Here is a 12,386-nt window from a genome sequence, read left to right as displayed (position 1 = left end):
GAGGAAACGGCATCCGGATCTATTTTTGAAATCAACTAACTGCATCTAATTATTAAAGGCCCATGAGCTGCAACTCTGCTAATTTTGTCGAACCTCAAGGTACCTCCAATTTCCTCAGATTTTGAAATCTGCAATTAGAACGATAGTCATTAACTATGCCTTAAAAACGTTTGCTTTTGACAGAATAGGCAAGAAATTGAACAGAATTGTGTTCATTTTGATTTTCTTGCCATTTTCAGAATCTTGCCATGTTATGTTAAAACGGAGATTTTTGTCAAAGTGAAGTGAATCCCTTTCTTGTCCTTTCAGTGGGTTGCACCATGTTGTATCTGTAAAGATTCAAAAATGTACATGCACCATTTACGCTGTTTATCATGTAGTTGTAAGGAGGCGGTCATATTTTGGGGCGGCACTCGTTTATTCTTTGTCTCACTGAAACCACCCAATGCAGTCCCACTCAGTGGATAATTATAAATGAGTAAACATCTCTGAGAAAGAACATTTCTATGAACTAATAAATATAAAATCATGAAAATAATGCCATAAGTTGCAGCTCATGTGCCTTTAAGACATAACCCCCGCAACAGCCGAGTATAGACGAGGTGTGGGTACAATGCACGAGATATAGCGCGAGTCGATAGGTAAATGCTATATTGAGTGAATTGAAAATGTTTAACAGAGCCTTCAGTAATTACAGGGGATGAGCAGGGGGAATTTTGGGGAGGGTCACTTTTAGAAAACTGTCCAGTGGAAGGTCACTTTTTATAAATCTATTTCGGGGAGAGTCACTGTTAACAGAAGCTGATTTTACAGCCTCACATTTAACTGTCCATGTGGTATTTCCTGAATAGGAAATCACTGATGAAATACACCGATTCTTATAAATACATGCACATTATCCACAAGCTTCACATGCAAAGAAGATGCGGTGGTATCTTACATTAATGAAGTTGAACATTTAAAACTGATGAAAGACAAGACACAAAAACATATAGGTAAAAGTTTCCCTTACAGTACACGTTGCCAAGTGTATATCAGTAGTCAAACGTCTATAAGTGCACAGATATTGCTAGTTTTATATTGAAAAAAAAAATGTTTGTTGTTCTCTCATAGACGACCATGTATAGTTGATCAACATTTTCGTTGAAATTCCAAAATTCAATTTCTTGTACGCATACGCACTTGTTACCACCTAATTCTGATAAGTACATTTATATCAGTGATCAAACATCTGCATGGTTTTATATCGGAAAAAATTGCTCACAGTTTTCTCATAAACTACAATGTATTATGGACCCACATTTCTGCTTAAATTCCAAAATTCAATTTCTTGTACACATAAGCACTTTTAACCAACCTATTCTACAGAAATACATTTATATCAACTATCAAACGTCTATAAATGCACCATGTATAGTGAATCAACATTTTCGATTAAATCCACAAAGCCAAGTTTTGTACACATATGTACTTTTTACTTCCCACTTCAAGCAAAGCACATATTATCAAACATTTACAAAAATATAGCTTGTTTCTTGAGGGGAAAGTGTTAATAGTTTGCCCGATAGACTCCCATGTATTATGATTTGATATTTTTGGGTGAAGCACTATATCGGGTACATCTTGCGTTCTAATAGTTGCACAAAATATGGTAACCCTCCCCAAAGGCATGAGTGAAATTTCATTGCGCTTCAAAACCGCTTTCATGAAAAAATGGGCACCCTAAAAAAACACCGGCCACCCCCCCCCCTGTAATATCTGTCCAGTGAGTTTAGTAAATTAGCAGATACTGTTTCAGAAATTCCTGGGATTAATACGGCAGTGGTTGGGGATCAACTCTTAGAATGTTGTACAGGAGGAGGCCAACACTTTAGACGCGAGGATAGGAAGAGGGTCACATTTTACAGTACAGGTGTGCCCTGAATTCCCCCGGCCCATCCCTTGCAATTACTGACGGCTCCCTCAGTAAATGTATTCGTTTATACAAATGAGCAGAGTTTGAGTTCGCAAATCGACTTATAATACGTTGTTAATCAATGGACAATTTTTATCGGCCTAGATTCTTGCACTGTCCAATTCACCTGTGCTTATAAGAAATAAGATTTTCACTTGCTGTACTTGTGCCAAGTAAGTTTACTCTTGTTGTTGTATTTGAGGTTTTATTGGTAAGAGTAATGAAGGCTACAGCACTTGGCATAAGTGTGTAGCATTATACTTCTCAATTTAATCGGTTTTGGTTTGTAGTATATTAATCCATTTACGACAACATCTCTCTTGTTTTTCTTTCTTAATTTCCAATGGAAATTCCGTATTCTATAGGTGGTAGTGGTGTTTGACTTGAAGCAATTACATAGCAAATGATTGTTTTCCGTTATTCATTTTCGTTGCATCTATTAGATAAGTCATTTTGCTGGAAGTATGAGATGATTTTCATTAACCGGAGTACTAATGTCACCAAAAGTACATCCTGAAAAACTGGCTCAGGCAAAAAGAATAAGAGACTCTTTGTAGAAATTATGAAACTCGTCCCAGGTGTTACAGACTTTAATGAGTAAAATACAAGGTCTAACGTTTCGCAAATGCTATTACAGCAGAAGCAGAGGTAGGTCTGATCTATACCCCTTCTGCAGAAAAAGATTGAAATTGAAATTCACTAGTTCATGCCTCTATAGTTAATTTGAATGGCAATGAGTACGTAAAAGAGCAAGACGGATTTCAATTATATACTGTCATTCAAAATACTAGTAATTGTCTTTGGGTTGCCATTTTAAGAGCTTATCATTTTAAGAGCTTTTCCTGTGCGCATTTCAACAGCAATAAAATTACTACAGCAAAATTATCAATGATTTCAATGATTTGTGTATATATATATATATATATATATATATATATATATATATATATATATATATATATATATATATATATATATATATGAGTGTGTTTGTTCGTACGAACATATGTATGCATTAATGTATACATGTATCTATCTGTCTATCTATTTATCTAATATCTATCTATCTATCTATCTATCTATCTATCTATCTATCTATCTATCTATCTATCTATTTATCTACATACAATTTTCCGCGTGTCAATGAGTTGTCTGTCTGATCGCACGTCCAACTGTTTTTGTGTGAAATGAGTATTTGTATCCATGTGTCTGAGAATGTAGATCGTCCGTGTATTGAGTTGATCGGCCTGTTTGCTTGACAGTCATGTATTAGGGCATCGTTATTTTCGAAACATGATAAGGCGTCACATGATAAATTTCACGCGGCATGCTTAATGCAGTGATTATTATCGGAACTATCGGTTCTAGCAAAGTTCACCACCTCAGACCCTCAGTTTACTATTTCAACCGTCCCAACACCATTTTCCGAAACTGTCGCTGGGTGCTGTATTTTATAAAAAGGAAAGATCGTTCAGAGAGGATTTCCTCAAAGTCCTTTTAGCACAGTTGTTGTAACTTTTTAACACTCCAACATTTTCGGAAACATCCGCTGGGAGCTTTATTATATTAAAATGAAAGATATATGCGAGAATGAAAAAGTAAATATGCAAATTACGTTGGTAAAATATGTTAATTAAGTGAACCTGCCAGTTTTATTGCATAAAACAGAAAGTTGTATGAGAATATGCAAATTAGGTGGATAGATTATGTTAATTCAGTGGAGGTCAAAGGCCATCGAATGTAAAGGTCCTCACGAGATAGAAGGTCATCGAGGTCAAAGGTCGGCGGATCAATTAGACGTGTGTGGAAACACAGTCCATGGAGGGACTGTGGTGGAAAGTAGGTATTATTACAATGGCTAACAAGTGCGAGTGGCCTGGGGTGTTTGCTGATTTCAGTCTGCGATCGTAGGTGTGTGGGGAAGTACTGCACTGTTCACAACTTCATAGCCAAAATGATGCACCCCGGAAACCGTGCAGAGGCTGCGGAAGGGGGTTAGGAATAAGCTGACCCTTTGCCAGGCGTGCGGGTACAGAGCCTTGTTTGCGAAATTGACACGTCAAAAGCAGAGAGATCTGGTGGTAGGGGTGAAACTGAGGTTTAGCTGAATAGCGGACAGGTTAATTTTTATTTTGACTACGATCAATCTTATATATTATTGTATATAGATACACCATGAATAAGGGCCGAGCAAATCTCAACTTCACCCTCCAACTCCAACCGTTGAAAGGATATCTCCAGAGCTGGCGGGTAGAAGTTGCCGAAAGGGATGATTGGGGCGGACCCCCGAGCCTTCCTGGGTTGTGCACGCCAACAGAAACAGCCAGAGACTTGCCGAAGAGACGGAGGACCTTGGACGTCTGAAGTTCCAGCTTGTGTTGAGAGTCCGCCTTAGATTTGATTAACCGTATGGTGGCGCAGAATACTTGGAATCCGTCTTCCGCAATGAGCAAGAGGCCATTCATAGCAATGGCGAAATAGGAGGGCCGCTTGACTCCAGCATCCCCAGCTCATAGAGTGGATGGAAAGGTGGTATGGACCCATAAGGAGTCAGGATGGGTTTCTGAGGGGTGACCGCCCTATGTTCAGACACCCCAATGTTCCGACAATCCTATGTTCCGACACCCCTGTATTCTGACACCCCTATGTTCAAACACCCTTATAGAAAGCTTCTGCAGGAACTAGTTTTCCGGTTGTCAAGTCCTATTTACAATGTAATAAATAAATATTTAAAAAAGTGTTATATGTCACTGTAGACGCCGGACTTCAATACTTGCCTCTGTTTGGTGTTCTCCAATTCAAGAGAATCGTGGTACAATAGACGACATTTCGTACACGTTTGCACCGGAATAAAGATTCGATTCATTCCTGATGATCTAAATGGGTAACAATTCCGCCCTGTTTACATCTTGAAATTGATTTCTGTGATTAACTATAATCACCACTTTTCGATGTTATATCATTTCTGCGTGATATTTTTCACATATATAATCATGGTTTATATTTCAATTACTAAGGCCAGAGAAAAAAATCTTGTTCCTCGGATTTTTTGGACCAAGGTTAGGAGCGGCGAGCGAATTTTTTTTAATTTTTTTGCTGGCGATCAAATTAATAGTCATGGTGTACTATCCTTGACAAAAAGGAGAGATTTCAGCCAAAAATTTACCCAGTTTGTGTCGTGATTTGCAAAATTCAGACGTCGCAACAATGTGTTGACAGAGCTCAGTGCAGACGCGTTTGAAGTCTCATTCAGAATCCCACATGCCCGCGAAAACACGACGAAGTGTAGGGCACCGCCAGCGGCGGTACTAACGCAATGCAATGCAGAATTTGCAATGCAGAAGTATGAATTTGCCGAATCAATAAAATTTCAAATCGGGCTAAGTAGAAGCGGCGAATCCACTACGACTGGGTGAAGGATTTCAACCGCCTCCTGAATAACAAGTGAAATGACTCTCACCACAGATACAACTACATCTGCTGTCTCTATGGCTATATCAGGGAGGATCCGCTTGAGGCCAAAAACCGAACTGCCGAAGTATTGGCAAGACACACGCACAGCCCTCATCAATACAGTTGCCTTTCGAAGCACATCAATATTATAAAGCAATATTTTCTTGCTGATTTTGTGGGTGTAAGAGGCTTTAGTTTCTATAGATGCAGCTGTTTCAAGCGCAGCACATCTAAAGGCTTCTATCATTTTAAATCGGGTTTTAGCGGTGCGGCTTTGTCACTCTGTTCGTCATGTTGGTTTGTGATTGTCGCTGAGTAACAACTTATAGATAGAGATCATAGCATAGGTAAAAGCCTCGTTCTGATGAAATATAACCGTGTATATATAGTAGTAAACAATTCGAATTTACTGTATTTGGTACGTCCCGAACTGATACATTGTAACAATCTAAAGGTCGAATCACAAAGAGAACTCCGCTTGAAGCCTGTGTGACATTAAAACATTGATGTCTTGAAGTGACGGATTAACTGAAGAAATTTTAAATTTTATCAGCGTGTTATTCATGCCAATGCGTGCTTCTGATTGTACGCCAGCACTCGGCAGCCATAGTAATCATGGTATTATTCAACAGTGCTTAATGTCCACGCAACTAGCATAGAAGCACAAGGCGGAAACATAGATAATTCATTTAGATAACAGAAAAAGCGGCGTTCGAACTGAATAAATGACTTAACAAATGGCAGTCGTCAAAAATGTAAAAGTTTAGAATATCATATTTAGAAATGCTATAATGAGCATTAGGCTTGCGTTTTGCCAAAGCAGCGTCGTCACTTTTTGTTGTCCGCGTCATTTCTTCGTTATCAGTTTAAAGTACACGTGCTATGAATCCTTACAGTCAACCCCAGAGCTAGATTTTAATTAGATGAGGATTGCTCAGTATTTGATTCTGCTTTTCCTCTTTTTTCTTGCTAAAACTACGAAGGGAACAAGATAGCAATAACCTCCTTCACAAGCGGGTATACATTCATTTGGGTAAAATGCGCTTTATAAAGCACTTGCTTTAGCGGCTTGTGCTTCATGTCGCGTGTCGTACCCAAATATCGTGTATTACCCGCCTACAACTGGGATTATTGCTCATTGATTAATACTTTTCGAACGATCTTAATCCTGTTATCTGCTCTACATATTGTTTACATGTTTGGTAATTGTAAATTGCATACTTTAAATTCGGGATTATAACTCACAACGTACGGCACCAAGTCGCCCAGCGAAGACATCACAGTCAGGACCCGACTCTCGGCTAAATCCCAAGCCTTTGACTTCAGCAGTAGCTTTCCATATAGAAATGTCGTTTCTATGACATCATCTCCAAAACCTCCTGCACCAACTAACTATACACAATGTAAGGTTGCAGAAATAGATTATCGGATATGTATGAACTCGTAAATCAAGAGAACTAAATTCATAATTGGACGATCTCTTACAAACAGCTAACCTTTTCAGGAATACGTAAAGGCAAATGGCTTGTAAATCGACATTTGCTTTTTCATGTGAATGCAGAATCATATAGTTCAATAGACCTTTTCCCAGTTATGCCATAATGCATTCCAGTGACTATATCAAACACCATCACGGTATACACTCAAAACAACGAAAACATACCAATTTGTGTTGTACTACGGAATGTTATAGAAGAATTACTCAAATTTCTAATGCCAAATAATGCCCCATGCATATTCTAACCATCAGCGACGAAAATATAGGTCAGGGTTATATATAATCTGCCATAGAGTTCTTTGAGTAACACACTCTGCGTGTATCCTACGGCTAAAAAGTTCTATGTGTAACGTACGCTTTGTCTAGTCATGGCGCGCATCGCATCATGGAACCGGTAAAAGAACTGTAAGCGTAGCTGTTTCAAGCACACTACATCGAAATGGCCGTTTTTCAAAAGTTCCACTAATGCATAAATATCGGCATACATCGCCTATATGTGTCTTGGATCTATTGTATAGTTTCAGGGTGCAGTCGCAAACAAAGGCGGATTCCCTAGCAGCAGATCAAAACATATTTACTCACAATATTATTTGTGACTTGTCAATATTGCTGTCCTTCCAGGCATATAAAAATTCTTACGCTATCTTTCTTGCTTATTTTGTGGATGCAAAATCATGCAGTTCAATAAACGCAGCTGTTTCAAGCACAAAAGATTGAAATGGTTATCAGCTTAAACAGGAACTTCCCCTATAAAAGCCGGATTATTGTAAATCTATGCAAATGTAAAAAGCCGCGCTACTGATCGTACGTGCCGTGTTTGGTCCCAGAATCCCATAATTTTGCCATTTTCAGGCGTCCATTGTCACTGAATCTTGCATATGTTTGTGAATATATAGCGAGTAAACTAGAGTCGAAAAAAAACTGGAAAATGTGTTTCATTATATATCGCAGTTTTGTGTACATTTAAACTTTTGCCACATGTTTGCAACTTCATTGAAAGTATTCATGATCAACATCGTGAACAATGTTCGCCACATCATGATCAGATATTCAAATTATAAATTACCTGACACGGAAATGCGAAATGACTTTCAATATTGTTTTACCTGGTATCACCAATGTACATAGCATGTTTCACCAACTTTGATCAAGTAAATACCGGTATATATCCCTAATTAGGAAAGTTCATTACATATGCAAATTAGGAATTGGCTGAAAAAAATGCTAAATGACTTTGAATAATGTAATCACAGTGTCTTCAATGTACATAGCAAGTTTCGTCAACTTTGGTCGAGTCAATCAAGATGTATATCCTTAATTAGTAAATTTCATTAAATAAGCAAATTAGGATTTTACTGACGTTAAGATGTTTAATGACTTTCAATAATGTTATATCATATTATCTTCAATGTACATAGCAAGTTTCATCAACTTTGGTCCAGTAAATTAAGATAAATATTGATTTAAATATTGTTAAGCCACTCGAACCCGTACAATTACCTATACTTATTTCTGTTTCTATCTTTTATTAATTATTGTCCAGCTCGTTCTTGGTATTTTTGTCTCCCCCCCACCCATCCCCCCCCCCCCACCCCACGGAGGAGAAATGGGTGTACATCACACGGAGGCATGGCTGCCGTTTTACTGGAAGGTATGAAGATGTTATTCTACCGAGAGAGTACAATATACTAGGCATTGTTTTTTGCACATCACAGTGATCATGTAATGATCGTAAAACACGTTCTATCACAGAGAAGAGGTAAAAACACGTTTCATATAGAATGTATTACATTCATTCCTTTGTTCTCATCTAAAGATGGTAGCCTTTAACATCAAATGAAGGGATTATTAGTTATTATCAGATTATTACATTTTGCAAGATGATAATCCTACCAAACTTCCACTGGCTTGCAATTAGCATATCTTTTGATGCCAATATATATATATATATATATATATATATATATATATATATATATATATATATATATATATATATATATATATATATATATATACTATATATGCGGTTCGACTTGTCCTATACTAAATGCTCAATACAAAAGTAGAGCAAGATATATAAGGGTTGCTGGAGAATATATTTTACAATCTCATCTCTACAACGTTGTTTCGTGAGTCACGAGACTCACTCGTCAGGAGACTAAACTGGAGTGAATATACATCTACATGGGGTAGACATCGCTGAATACGCTGATGGTGGAATGTTGGTTGAGATTGGCAGTTGTTGCATAACAATATATTGCTGCTGTTATGAATATTCATTTCCAAGGAGAGGACTGATTTACGTAGTGGGATGAATTGGGAAGTTAAGAAATCTGCCGCATATTCAAAAACAACGGACTTAAAATCACTATCGAAGCTAACAAACAAGTTGTAAACTTCCACGACGTCACATTCAACTTAGCCGCAAACACGTATCAACCCTACACCGAGGCCCAACACCACAATCCAATACGCCCACCGTGAAAGCAACCACCCTATTAGCACCATACAGAACATACAAGCCGGAATCAACAAACGCCTCTCCAACCTATCATTCGACCAAGCCTCTTTCAAGCAAGCTACCCGCCATACAGAAATTACAGTGCTCGATGCTGAAAGCAGAGCGTTATAAATAATAACACAAATTACTTCAAGTACAAAGTAATTATATCTGTTACTTGCTTTTTATAAAACTTTACCTTTACAGCTATCGAGTGTATAATCGATTTTGTTGGAATTGCGACTCAATACAATTCCGAACACCTTGGCCAAACAGTGCCCTCTTACGGTCCATGTGGACAAGGGTCACTTTGTCGTTGATGGCAATGTGAACCAAATATTTTGGGGAAACTTCAACTGGACAGACGGTTACTTCATGGTTTACACTCTCATTTGCTAGGCCTTTGGTTTCCCGGAGGACGAGGACAAAGGTATTAACTTTACTGCTGACGATATAAGAACACTTAACACATCCTTCGGTGAAATGTGTCGCTTCGTTTACTACGGTATCAAAGATATCATCGAAACTTGATCAGGTTCGTTCCATGCCAAAGATTTCACCATGAAAACGTAGTTTCCGTTGTCAAGGAACTGTCCTTACCAATCGAGCCATTCATAAAATGTTTGGCATTTAGGAAACCACATCCGGATCAACATTTTTTGTAACTTGTTTAGAGTTATTAATAAGTTACTTTATTCCTTCATAATGTAGGCCTCCGGCCCTTATATGAGCTTACAATATCTATGTGTCTTCCAGAGACAAGTATTTTTACCAGAAATATAAAGAAGTATGGCGTGAAATAATACATTTACAGCAATGAAGGGAAAATAGCAATAATTACAGTTTCTCTTTAATTCTGAAAGTGTGATAGATAAATAGAGCTAGATTTCTTATTTGATTTTCGTCTTTTGTTTCCATAAGTATATTGAAAGTAAACAATGATGGCGACCTGTAAAGATTACTTGGAAGGTATTTTTCCCTTAAATAGTTCCATGTACTACATTTAAATAATAAGTGATATTCATCCTCTATTTCTTTGTGACATAATTGACAGATCCTAAATTCTCTATCCAAACCTCTATGACGTCCAAGTTCTATTTCTAATGGGTGGTTTCCACATCTAAATCTTGCCAAGGCTCGACGATATTTAAAAAGATTTATACTTGAAATATACAGTTCTAACGTTACATCTGTCTTAAAATTTCTATAATAACTAGTTTTCTCACATGTGCTTATATCTGACCACCATTCTTGCCTTTTTGTATCTTTTACTCTGTTGACAAACTCTGACAGGAAAAACTCTGTATTACCAACACTTTGATTTAACCATACATGCCCCATACCATATCGATACAGAAGATTTTTCACATCAGTAGCCCACGTATACTTTCCCAATTCGTCTCTTTTGAATAGCATTTTATATGCTTTAGCAGGTAAGCGAGTTTCTGGCATTTCCAATAAGTGTATCCAAAATTTTACACATCTTTTAACATAGTAACAAAATAACGGCAATCTGCCGCAATCACCCAACACAGCACATGTTGGTGCGCTGTTTGAAACTCCTAAATATCGACGACAGTATAATGATTGAACTCTTTCAAGATGTTCATATGGTTGAAAGCCCCAAACTTCTGACCCGTAGCTAAGTACAGGTAAAATATAGACATCAAAAAGTTTAAAGTACACATCTGGAGAAAGAGCTTTCATATTTTTGATATATTTTCCTAGCATTGCAATTTTCTTTCTTGCCTTAACAGCCATATTTCTTGTAGTTACAACTAGTGATCCTTTACAGGACATAACTAGACCAAGATATTCATAAGCACTTTCTACTTTTAGCTCTTGCTCACCGAAAAACCAACGCTCATGTCTACTGAGATATCCCCCTCTCCTATACACAACTACCTTAGTTTTTGAAAGGTTGACCTTCATTTTCCATTTCAAAGTAAAATCATACAGGATATTAATAAGTCTTCTTAAACCCACCACTGTATATGCAAATATGACTATATCATCTGCATATAACAACAGAAACAGCTGTATCATATCATTTGGTATTAACTGGATTCCGGATAAACCGGAATTTTCCATCATCTTTGCTAACTCATTTATGTAAAAACTAAACAAAATCGGGCTTAACATACAGCCCTGACGTAAACCTTTATGCAGATCAAAATAATCTGTTGTTACATTACCACTCCTTACATTTGATTTCACGTCTGCATAAATTCCTTTCAACATCTGATACATTTTACCGTCAATGCCTTCTAAGGCTAACCTATACAAAAGACGAGTTCTATCGACAGAGTCGAATGCTTTCTCAAAGTTGACGAAGAGACAATACAATTACTTCCACTTCCCATTGATAACGACTTTTGTATTATTTCGAATAGTGTAAAGAAATGAGATCTACTTTGAAGTAACCTACCCGAAAGCCCGCTTGGCATTCTGAGATATTTTTATTTTCCTTTGCCCATTCTTTTAGCCGTTCATTTAGGATACTGGTAAAAATCTTGCTAAATACACTAAGAAGTGTGATGGCCCTGTAGTTTTCTGGTTTACATGAATCACCTTTCTTGAATAGTGGTACTATTGTACCGACTGACCAGCTATTCGGGAAAATTCCCTGATCAAAAATACAATTGTACAGCTTATTTAGGAAAGGTAACAACACATCTATTGAATTCTTAAAAAATTCTGCTATTAACATATCTTGTTAACATGACTTGTTATTTTTAAGTTTTCTTATTGCCTTCAGTATTTCTTCATCTGTAATTGAACAATTCAAGATATCTGAGAAAGCATCATTATTGCTCTCCGGTACATGTAACCTATCGGCATCAAACTCAGTAAGGAAAAGCTCCATTTCATGTTTAAAATCCATATTCATGTCTGAGTCATCTACAGATTCTTCGAAAGATTCGAAAAATACGTCAACCAATCCTCAAGTGAGACTAGACTTTGCTGTTGCTTACCAC

This window comes from Ptychodera flava, chromosome 4 (assembly GCF_041260155.1).
Source record: "Ptychodera flava strain L36383 chromosome 4, AS_Pfla_20210202, whole genome shotgun sequence".
In the NCBI taxonomy this organism is placed as follows: domain Eukaryota; kingdom Metazoa; phylum Hemichordata; class Enteropneusta; family Ptychoderidae; genus Ptychodera; species Ptychodera flava.
Note: the sequence above shows the minus strand (reverse complement) of the source record.